General features: G+C 35.7%; 1 long non-coding RNA gene across 1 annotated transcript; it reads left to right on the top strand.

The window, feature by feature from the left end:
• The first annotated feature begins 2,650 nt into the window (after nt 1-2,650).
• LOC113282319 lies at nt 2,651-5,052 on the top strand. Its single transcript, XR_003326757.1, has 3 exons — nt 2,651-3,458; nt 3,665-3,746; nt 4,593-5,052. It is a non-coding gene; the product is annotated as an uncharacterized LOC113282319 (long non-coding RNA).
• Nucleotides 5,053-8,857: the final 3,805 nt, after the last annotated feature.

Here is an 8,857-nt window from a genome sequence, read left to right as displayed (position 1 = left end):
GGTCGTGGGATTAACATTGGAAAATTTGTTGATTGGTCCAAAGCCCATATAGTTATTTATAGTAAGGTCCAACCAGAATTTTTTTTTATCCGGAGGTCCAAAATTAATTAAAAAATAGAAATGACCATAATACCCCCTACTACCAAACGTGTGTGTCTACACTGCTTACAAAATTGAGTACATATTTGGCACACTGCTCACAAATTCGAGTACATATATGCTAACAAATTTGAGTACATATATGCCGCACTGCTTACAAATCTGAGTACATATCTGTCGCAGTGCTTACAAATTCGAGTACATATCCGCTGCTTACAATTCGAGTACATATCTGCTGCACCGCTTCCAGGTAAAGTACATATCTGTTAGAATCAATTATAAATAAATTAGCACATATTTCAGTATTGCGCATACGTACTCATGGATCAAAAAAAAAAAGTGACAAAACTCTGAATAAAACAGAATCGAAAGAAGTTTCTATCAGTACGCCTTATACGTACTGCGTATTCATGAAATAAAAATCAACTGCCTGTAAAAAAGAATTGATGAATCCTCCAAATGTCAGAGTTCAGTGCCTTACCTCAAGCCAAACTGATGTAGTTTCACTTCCTGTGAACAGGTATTGACCTAGAAATATGGTGTCTCCTTTCTTTACTGCCTGCACCGAATCATATAGCTTAGGATAACATAGTCACACAGGTATCGCAAAGACAACAATTGGAAGGTTCAAGGGAACATCTACACTGTCATCCTTCTTCCTAATCATTGTTTTCCAATTTTACGATATACATCAACTGAACGCAAACATATTCGAATTATGTGACAACAATTCCCAAGCCCAAACTGAAATTACACTATGATTTAACCAAAATTTCAGCACACCTTTGCTAATCCATCATAATTGATTGGAAATACATCTGAAGTTGCTTCTTTATCTTGATCCGGAGTCAAAACAACCGATGATTCAGCCTTTAGTGCAATCGATTTTTCACTTTTATTAAGAACTTGCAATTCAGGGCCTATTGTATCTAGCATAACCTGAAACAAGTGAACCACCAGATATGCACATTTATTATCAATTTTCACTCTATAATCCATAATAGCAATTCCAAAAAAACGATTCAAAAACTGCAACAACAACGAAGATCATGACAATTCCTAAAACAATCCAATTCAAATCAACAAAACTTACAGCACATAGCTTCTTAGTACTCTTAACAGGTATGATTAGTATGATTTTGAGAAAATAAAGAAAGAAAATAACTAGAAAATCAAATTGAGAGTTCAAATAAGCTAAAAACATCAAAATCTAACCAAAAAATCGAATAATTACGATCAAGATTCATAAAAACAGTACGTCATATACGTACTGATGTTTAATATACAAGCAAAAACTGAAACCAAACATATAGAAGCATAGTAAACACAGAAAAATCAGTACGTCATATACGTACTGATGGTTAATACATAAAACTAAACTGAAACCAAACCAAAAGCCAACAAAATGAAACTAAAATTCTAGATCTACAAACGAAACAAACGTAAAACATGATTTTATAACTAGATCTGGACTATTTTCATCAAAAACCTTCAGTACATCATATATGTACTGATGATTTATACACAAAAGCAAACTAAAAACAAACCAAAGACCAACAAAACCGAGTTAAAAAATCAGATCTAATAATGAAATGAACATAAAACATCACTATCTGTCTAGATCTAAAGTACTTTTACCAAAATTGAAGTAAAAAATTAACGAATCAAGCATGAAGATCATAAACACAAAAAAACTGAATTTAATTCCTCTTTTCGGAACCTTAAAATCTGAATTTTGAATTCTTTTTCCCATGAAATCAAGAGATTTGGATCTCAGATTAAGATAGAATCAATAAAAAACTTATAATAAAGATCAGTATAGGTAAATCAACTTACGAAATACCTCAGAATCAAAACAAATATTTCAGTATTACATATACGTACTCATGGATCGAACCCAAAAATCAATTATAAAACGCTGATAGAATCCAAAAACAATGACAAAACTTTGAATATAACCGAATCAACATCAGATCTAATACCTAAACATTAGATTTTGCTATAAACATAAAAATTTCTCTAATCCGAGAAGAAAAAAAACCTAAATTAAAATTAGCTTTTGAAGAAGAAAGGAAAAATGAAAACCTAAACTATACCAACAGTAAGGAAGTGAACCTACCGATTAATCTTATTTTGAATTCACGAATTGATCAACACCTCAGAAGATCTTCATAGCAGGAGCTTTTCACCGAACCACAAATGAGAAAATGAAGAAGAAGAAGAAGAAGAAGAAGAAGAAGAAGAAGAATAGATCGAGAAATGAAGAAGAAATGGGTTTGGTTACTGCTTTATATACTTAACGATGTTTTCGGTATTTAAAAATACGTCCTCATATGTTTCACACGTGTACAGGACCTGGGCTTAAAAAATTTGGTCCATTTTCATGTTTTCTTTTAATTATGGACCTCTGATTAGTGGGCTTTAATGGGTGGACCTGCCACTGACTAAGAACACTATAATGGTACCTATTGGTAATTCCTAGATTAACATTCAGATGCTGATGTCATTTAAGAAAAAATAGATATACCAAAAATAACCTTCTCAGTTTTAATTCCTAGAAACAGAGAAACATATCCAGATCGAGATAGGGAGAAAGAGAAAGGGAGAATCAGAAAGTGATTGCGGGCTTTCAACTTCCGATCTAAATCCATTGAGGGATAAATAAACATCAAATTTGTAAGATTATTAGGTTTCTGATACAGTTTAATGGGCTCAAGTGAAACTCTTCATGAATATCTCTTCAAGCTTAGTTCAGTAAAAATCTATTTGATCTTCAATTTGTAACGCCAAACAGGTTTGATTCTCATTTTTTGTGTTTTCATTCTATTTTTTGCCTTCTCCAATTTTGCTCACAGTTTTGGTCAATTTTTATGGGAAATAATTATTATTGTTAGTCAAGTTTGTGTAGTTAACATTTGAGTAGACTTTAAATGAAACACTCAAAGAAATATTTAATTTCGGAGCTCAATCTTTAATTAAGAAAAACTAAATTCATTATAACTTTCAATTTTAAGGTAATCTGTGATTATTTACATTTTAGTGGATCCATAGTAGTTTTACAATAGGTTATAGGTTAGTATTTTATGACATTTCACCGTCATAGTTTGGGAGGATATGATGGATAAGTGTATATAGAGATTATGGAATAGAAACAAGAATTTAGATCACAGTAACTCACGGCATATGATGAGAGGAGCATTTCGTAAACTATTCAGTACTTGTGCTAGAGTTAGCCGTGGCTAGGTTATCTTTCCTGTTCGTTGTAAGGATCATACCAGCCGCAACAACGCTCAGGAAGCCATTTGCCGTGCCAAATTCAAGTAGCCTGGACGTCAAAAGATCATTGTCAGCAGGCAGTGGTATAATTTCTTACTTAATAATATATCTAATTACTATAGTGTTTATATCTATAGAATATCTATTAATTTGCAATTGTATGTTATCTTTATTCTCGGACATTCTCATATTGTATCTTCTTGGTTGTCATCTTCTTGGATGGGTAGATGTTATTTGATATTATGATTCTATTTAGTATTTATTGACCCTTGTAATTGCCTTCACTTAGGAGATTCACAAAATGCATCCATACCGATTACGTGAAAAGGAAGTTAGAGAACAGAATTGTTCCAAATGGTGTCAATCCTAAGGTTTGTTTCTTCTTATCTTGTAAATTTTTTTGTTCTGAGTTGTTATATAAATATCTATTTTTTCTACGATAAATGAACGCATCCTCAAGTCATGGACTCTTAGATAAATGAATGCATCCTCAAGTCATGGACTCTGTGTAGAATATATCCATAGAGTGAATTGTGGATATAATCTACACAGACTAAAGCTTGTTTTATTTTCATTCCCTCATGGTATTGTATTTGTTTCATGTTTTAGACCTATGCATCAGACTAAATGTGTTTATAAGGCGCAGCGACTCTTTGATCGGATGACCTGTAAGAATCACTGGTTACGTTAACACTGCACAATTTGAATAAGCAATCTGATTGGTTGATCTTTTGCAGACAAATTATGTGAAACCAAACGAGATTACAATGATGAATGTTTTGAATGCTTGTTCTGGTTTGGGTGGATTATAACTTGGTAACCAACTTCATACCTCTACGAGCATCGTTGAATATTCAATCTGTGTGGAAAATGTTCACACGTTCAATCTGGGTAGAAATTCTACACACATTCAATCTGTGTAGGAAATCTGCACACATTCAATCTGTATTAAAATATGCTGATGATGTGTTTTAATTTTTGTGCATCACTGGAAACATGGTAAATCTTGAATGTAGACGTTGTTCCTGAACCACCTTATCCTTTGGTTTTGCTCTATGTTTTGTCTGTAGCATGAAAACAAACTCTCAGCGCCAAGTTCTGTAGATCTCAGTTGATCTTTTTCCTCGTCATTTTTATATGTGTGTCCATGCAATGTAGATAAAAAAAAATTGAAGTAAAACTCATAGAAATATTATTTTTCCGTGACTTTCAAGCAGGGCACCTTCTTCTAGACAAGGATGACATGTTTCTTGAGTGAGTCTGGGCAGCAGTAGAGGAAGAGGAGCGCCAATCTGCTGCTGCGGATAATACTCACGCTGCTAAGGATACCACTGCAACACCTGAGGAATGCAAGAAAGCCATCCAAAGTGTTGGGCCTGAGCTAAAAGATGGCAGTCATAATATGATGGAGTTGTTACAGACGAGGTCACTGAACTGAAATGGATGGTAGCTCCGCTGTAGCGACAAAGGCAGAACCTGAGCAGAAACTATTGGAAGCAAAGGGTTATGGCAAGGCCTATGATTCTGTAGAAACTTTACCGCTTGTTAGTTCCCTCCCACCTCTACATTCAAGATTTATCATGTGATAGAGTAAAACAACACAAGCAGACAAAACATTGAGTACCAACATCTTCATTTGGTATTTTAAAGGTTTCTTTGCTCAATGGTTTTTCCCCATTGTTATTGTAATGACCCGTCCCTTTACCGATATTGTCCCCACTTAGCCACTGCGGTTATCCGACAGTGTGGGATTTTCAACGGGCATCGATGCGTTAATCCAGCAGAAACTTCCCAGATGGTCACCCATCCCTGGATTATCCCGCCCGAGCACGCTTAACTGCAGAGTTTTCTGCCAATTCTGGAGTCAGTTGTGCTGAAAAGGCCTCGGTGTTAGGAAAGGACAAACCATTACTTATATTCTATTCGGCGAACCCTACCTGCCGAATCGGGGTATTACAATACCACCACCTTAAATTGGAGCCGTCCTCGGCTCCGGAGTATACACAAGCCCACATTTCCGACGTTCTCTGCCCCTCATGAGAAGCACCTGGACCCACCCCGTCCAGCGTACCTTCCCACCCTCGGCAGGTGAACCGTCGTCGGCGCTTATACCATTTATAATGACCCGTCCCTCCACCGATACTGTCCCCACTTAGTCACTGCGATTATCCGGCAGTGCGGAGTTTTCAACGGGCGTCACTGCGGTCATCTAACAACAACTTCCCGGGAGGTCACTCATCCCTGAATTTCTCCCGTCCGAGCAAAGTTTTTTGCCAACTCTGGAGCCAACTGTGCTGAAAAGACCTCGGTGTTAGGAAAGGACAAACCATTACTTATATTTCATTCGTCCAACCACTGACAAATATCGGGGTATTACAGTTATGGTCTATAATCAAACTCAAATGCATTTTGGTCATCCAAACTCAAATGCATTTTGGTCATTGATGGGATGTATTTAAGATGAATTGAAAGACAAGTTTTTATATAACATTATGCGTGAGCTACATGAGATATTTATTTTTAGGTGCAGCTATTACGCACGCACCATAACCTGTCATTTTTTGAAGTAAAAATTGTGATTTTTTCTGTGCAGCTATTACGCACGCACCATAACCTATCATTTTTTGGAAGTACAAGTTGTGAATTTTTTCTTCACAGTGGTTTCGCTGATTAAGTTTGTACATGGTTTTTCAGTTTGGTTTTCTTAAGTGCAACCATTATGCATTGTTGTTCGTCTTTCTTTTAGTTTACATTGTGACTTGTAAGGTTTTCAGTACAGGTATCCAAAATGTTTTTATAGGCTATTTTTGGTAATTATTCTTGTGTGAAGAAATTATGCACTGTATATATTCTCGAATGCAACTATTTTCCATAATGCTTGAAAACCTTTTGATCGCCGGTATAATATTTTAACCATCATTGTTGTTTTTCTTTCTTTTAGTTTACAGTGTGACTTGTAAGGTTTTCAGTGTAGGTATTCATAACGTTTTTTAGAGTTTTTTTTTTTGTATACAATTTTTCTCACGTGCAGACGTTATCCACAGTTTTTTCTTAGACGAGGACAAATAGTAGTAAATATATTTATATATCAATTACGTAATCATTTCTTAAGTTTTAGAATAGAACTAATCCATGACTAATATGTTTAAAAAAACATAAAAAAAGAGAAGTTTGTGAACTACTAATGAGGTTCATCTGGTATTTAGGTTGCTTTGAGGTTTTCTGGCTTTAGGAGACATTGTAGTAAGCAGATGAACAATTCACTCTCTTCCTTTGAGCATCTTGATTTCAAGTGCCTTATCTTCTTCAAAATTTTCTAACAACCGTAACCCAATTTGAATCGTTCTCACATGAAACTATGCCAAAGACCAGAATGAAAATATTTGCAACAAAAAAAAACCCATAAAAATTATTGTCAATAATATATGCACACAGATATATCAGTGTGGATAATACTTGCACTGATCATATAAACCTACAAATTCTACCATAATAAAGCACTCTGTTGCGCTTGTATGTAAACATTAGAAACCATGGTAGTGTGGGAAAAATTATACCTTTCTCTAACATGCAAGACCTCTGGAATATCCATGTCAAAGTAAATTTTGGTCGCATTAGTTGAGGAAAGAGAGGCCTGGCCTGGAAATTCACATGGGATAATTTAATATGCGGGGAGGGAATAACGATAACTCTGTTTAAATATTCCACTAATCTGATAAACAAACTCTAGGTACCTAGATATTGCTTTACATAGGCACCAACAACGACATCCACAATGGGTTTCGGATTCATTTCATGGGCTTCAAGGTTTCTGGTTAACTCGGAAGTTGAGTCACCCCATATTGTGACCTTAAGTTTCATGCCACTGTTTTCAGATGAGACATGTAATCGGTGAGGCAGTCGTCATCACCCAAGACTTTAATAAATGTGTAACTATAAATTATTTAACTGAATTAACTCGATGCTACCTTATGTTATCGAGTGTTAGTTCGGGCATGAAACATGCATCGCCGGAACTTCGCTTAAATTGCTGCAAGTTTGTGTGGCTGGTTGACACACCTACTACATCTGCTCACACAACAACGAGGAAATATTAGTCGAGGTATTTAAGTGGTTGAGAAACAGGAGGTATAATTTTCGTTGTATTTACCAGTAAGGTAGGGGTTGGTGGTAGCAACTGCAGGTGCTTCAAACTTTGTGAAAAAGAATTTGTGGTGAGGAATGGGTGGGGTAGTGGTCTCAAGGGGAGTAACATCAGTATTCCAGTTAAAGTACGCGCGGTAGTCATTTTGGGCGGGGAGAAACATTTTTTTCTCTGGTGCAAATGTCAAATTGGTAAGACCCAACAGCACCCCTTCTTCTAGAAGTGGTTCAAATTTCCAGATGTATCTTTTCTGAACAATTACGTGCATCATATCATCCTGAGATACGATAAGGTAATAATAATCAGACATAAAACACACCCAAAAAGAAAAAACAATGATTACGAATCTAGGCTGGTAAAAAACTCACGGTGTCATCTAACAGGAGCAAATCTAGGCTGGTAACATCATTAGTTCTCGTGAAGTCCGGCTAGTGCCACATTCGGACGATGCGAACTCGGGCCATCCATGGTCCAATACCATTTTTCAACTGAAATTCTTTCAATGTGAGGATTGCGGGAGCCTGTACGCCTTAGCCGGAGCTATGCACTACTGTAGAAGCCATTTTGACAAACTACATGATTCGAAAAACGCACAAATAAAGTTAGAAGTTATTCTTTTTAAAAAAAGTCAACAATATTAACAACTTTTCACATGCTGCAAAAGCTACACACCTGGGATTATTGTGGCTGAGAAGTTCAATAGAGGGAAGATGGAGGTAGATGCCCTGGAAATGTGGCATTTGAGTGTGATGTGCCTTTGAAAATCAGGTGACCTTTGTATAGGATACACCTCCTCATTCTTTCAATGCCAAGACAATTAATGGACGAAAAATCAAACGGTTGTTAGTAATCATATAAAACACGAATTAGGATTGAAACCATAAATTTATTACAAAAAGGAAGATGAAAGGCTAAAAGAACCATGCAGTTCCTTTGGTTACCGCAAACGAAAAAAACGTAAATAGAAAAAACAAAGCGGCTATATATCGTGATGGAACATTGATGTGGGAGGACGCAATCAGGCTAATATGCATGTCACTACCAATTAGGTCAAAATCAGGATCACTATAGCATAATAGGAAACGTAAACCTTGGCTAAAATTTAACGAACCCTTTTTAATCAATTCTAAAATTTGATACAAATAACGAATCAAAATCAAATTAAAATACAAATAATGGACTAAATCTCGAATTTTCGGGGAACCAATTGATACAGCTTACTAAAATTGAACATGACACAGCTTATTAACCAATTGAGGTCCGTTAATTTCAGAATTATAACACCGATTGATCTGAAAACTAATTTGAGTTTTGCAATCCTGATCGATCTGAGAACTA

Source organism: Papaver somniferum, chromosome 5 (genome assembly GCF_003573695.1).
Source record: "Papaver somniferum cultivar HN1 chromosome 5, ASM357369v1, whole genome shotgun sequence".
Taxonomy (NCBI): Eukaryota; Viridiplantae; Streptophyta; class Magnoliopsida; order Ranunculales; family Papaveraceae; genus Papaver; species Papaver somniferum.
The sequence above is the reverse complement of the archived record's forward strand: the minus strand, read 5'-3'. Positions and strand labels throughout refer to the sequence as shown.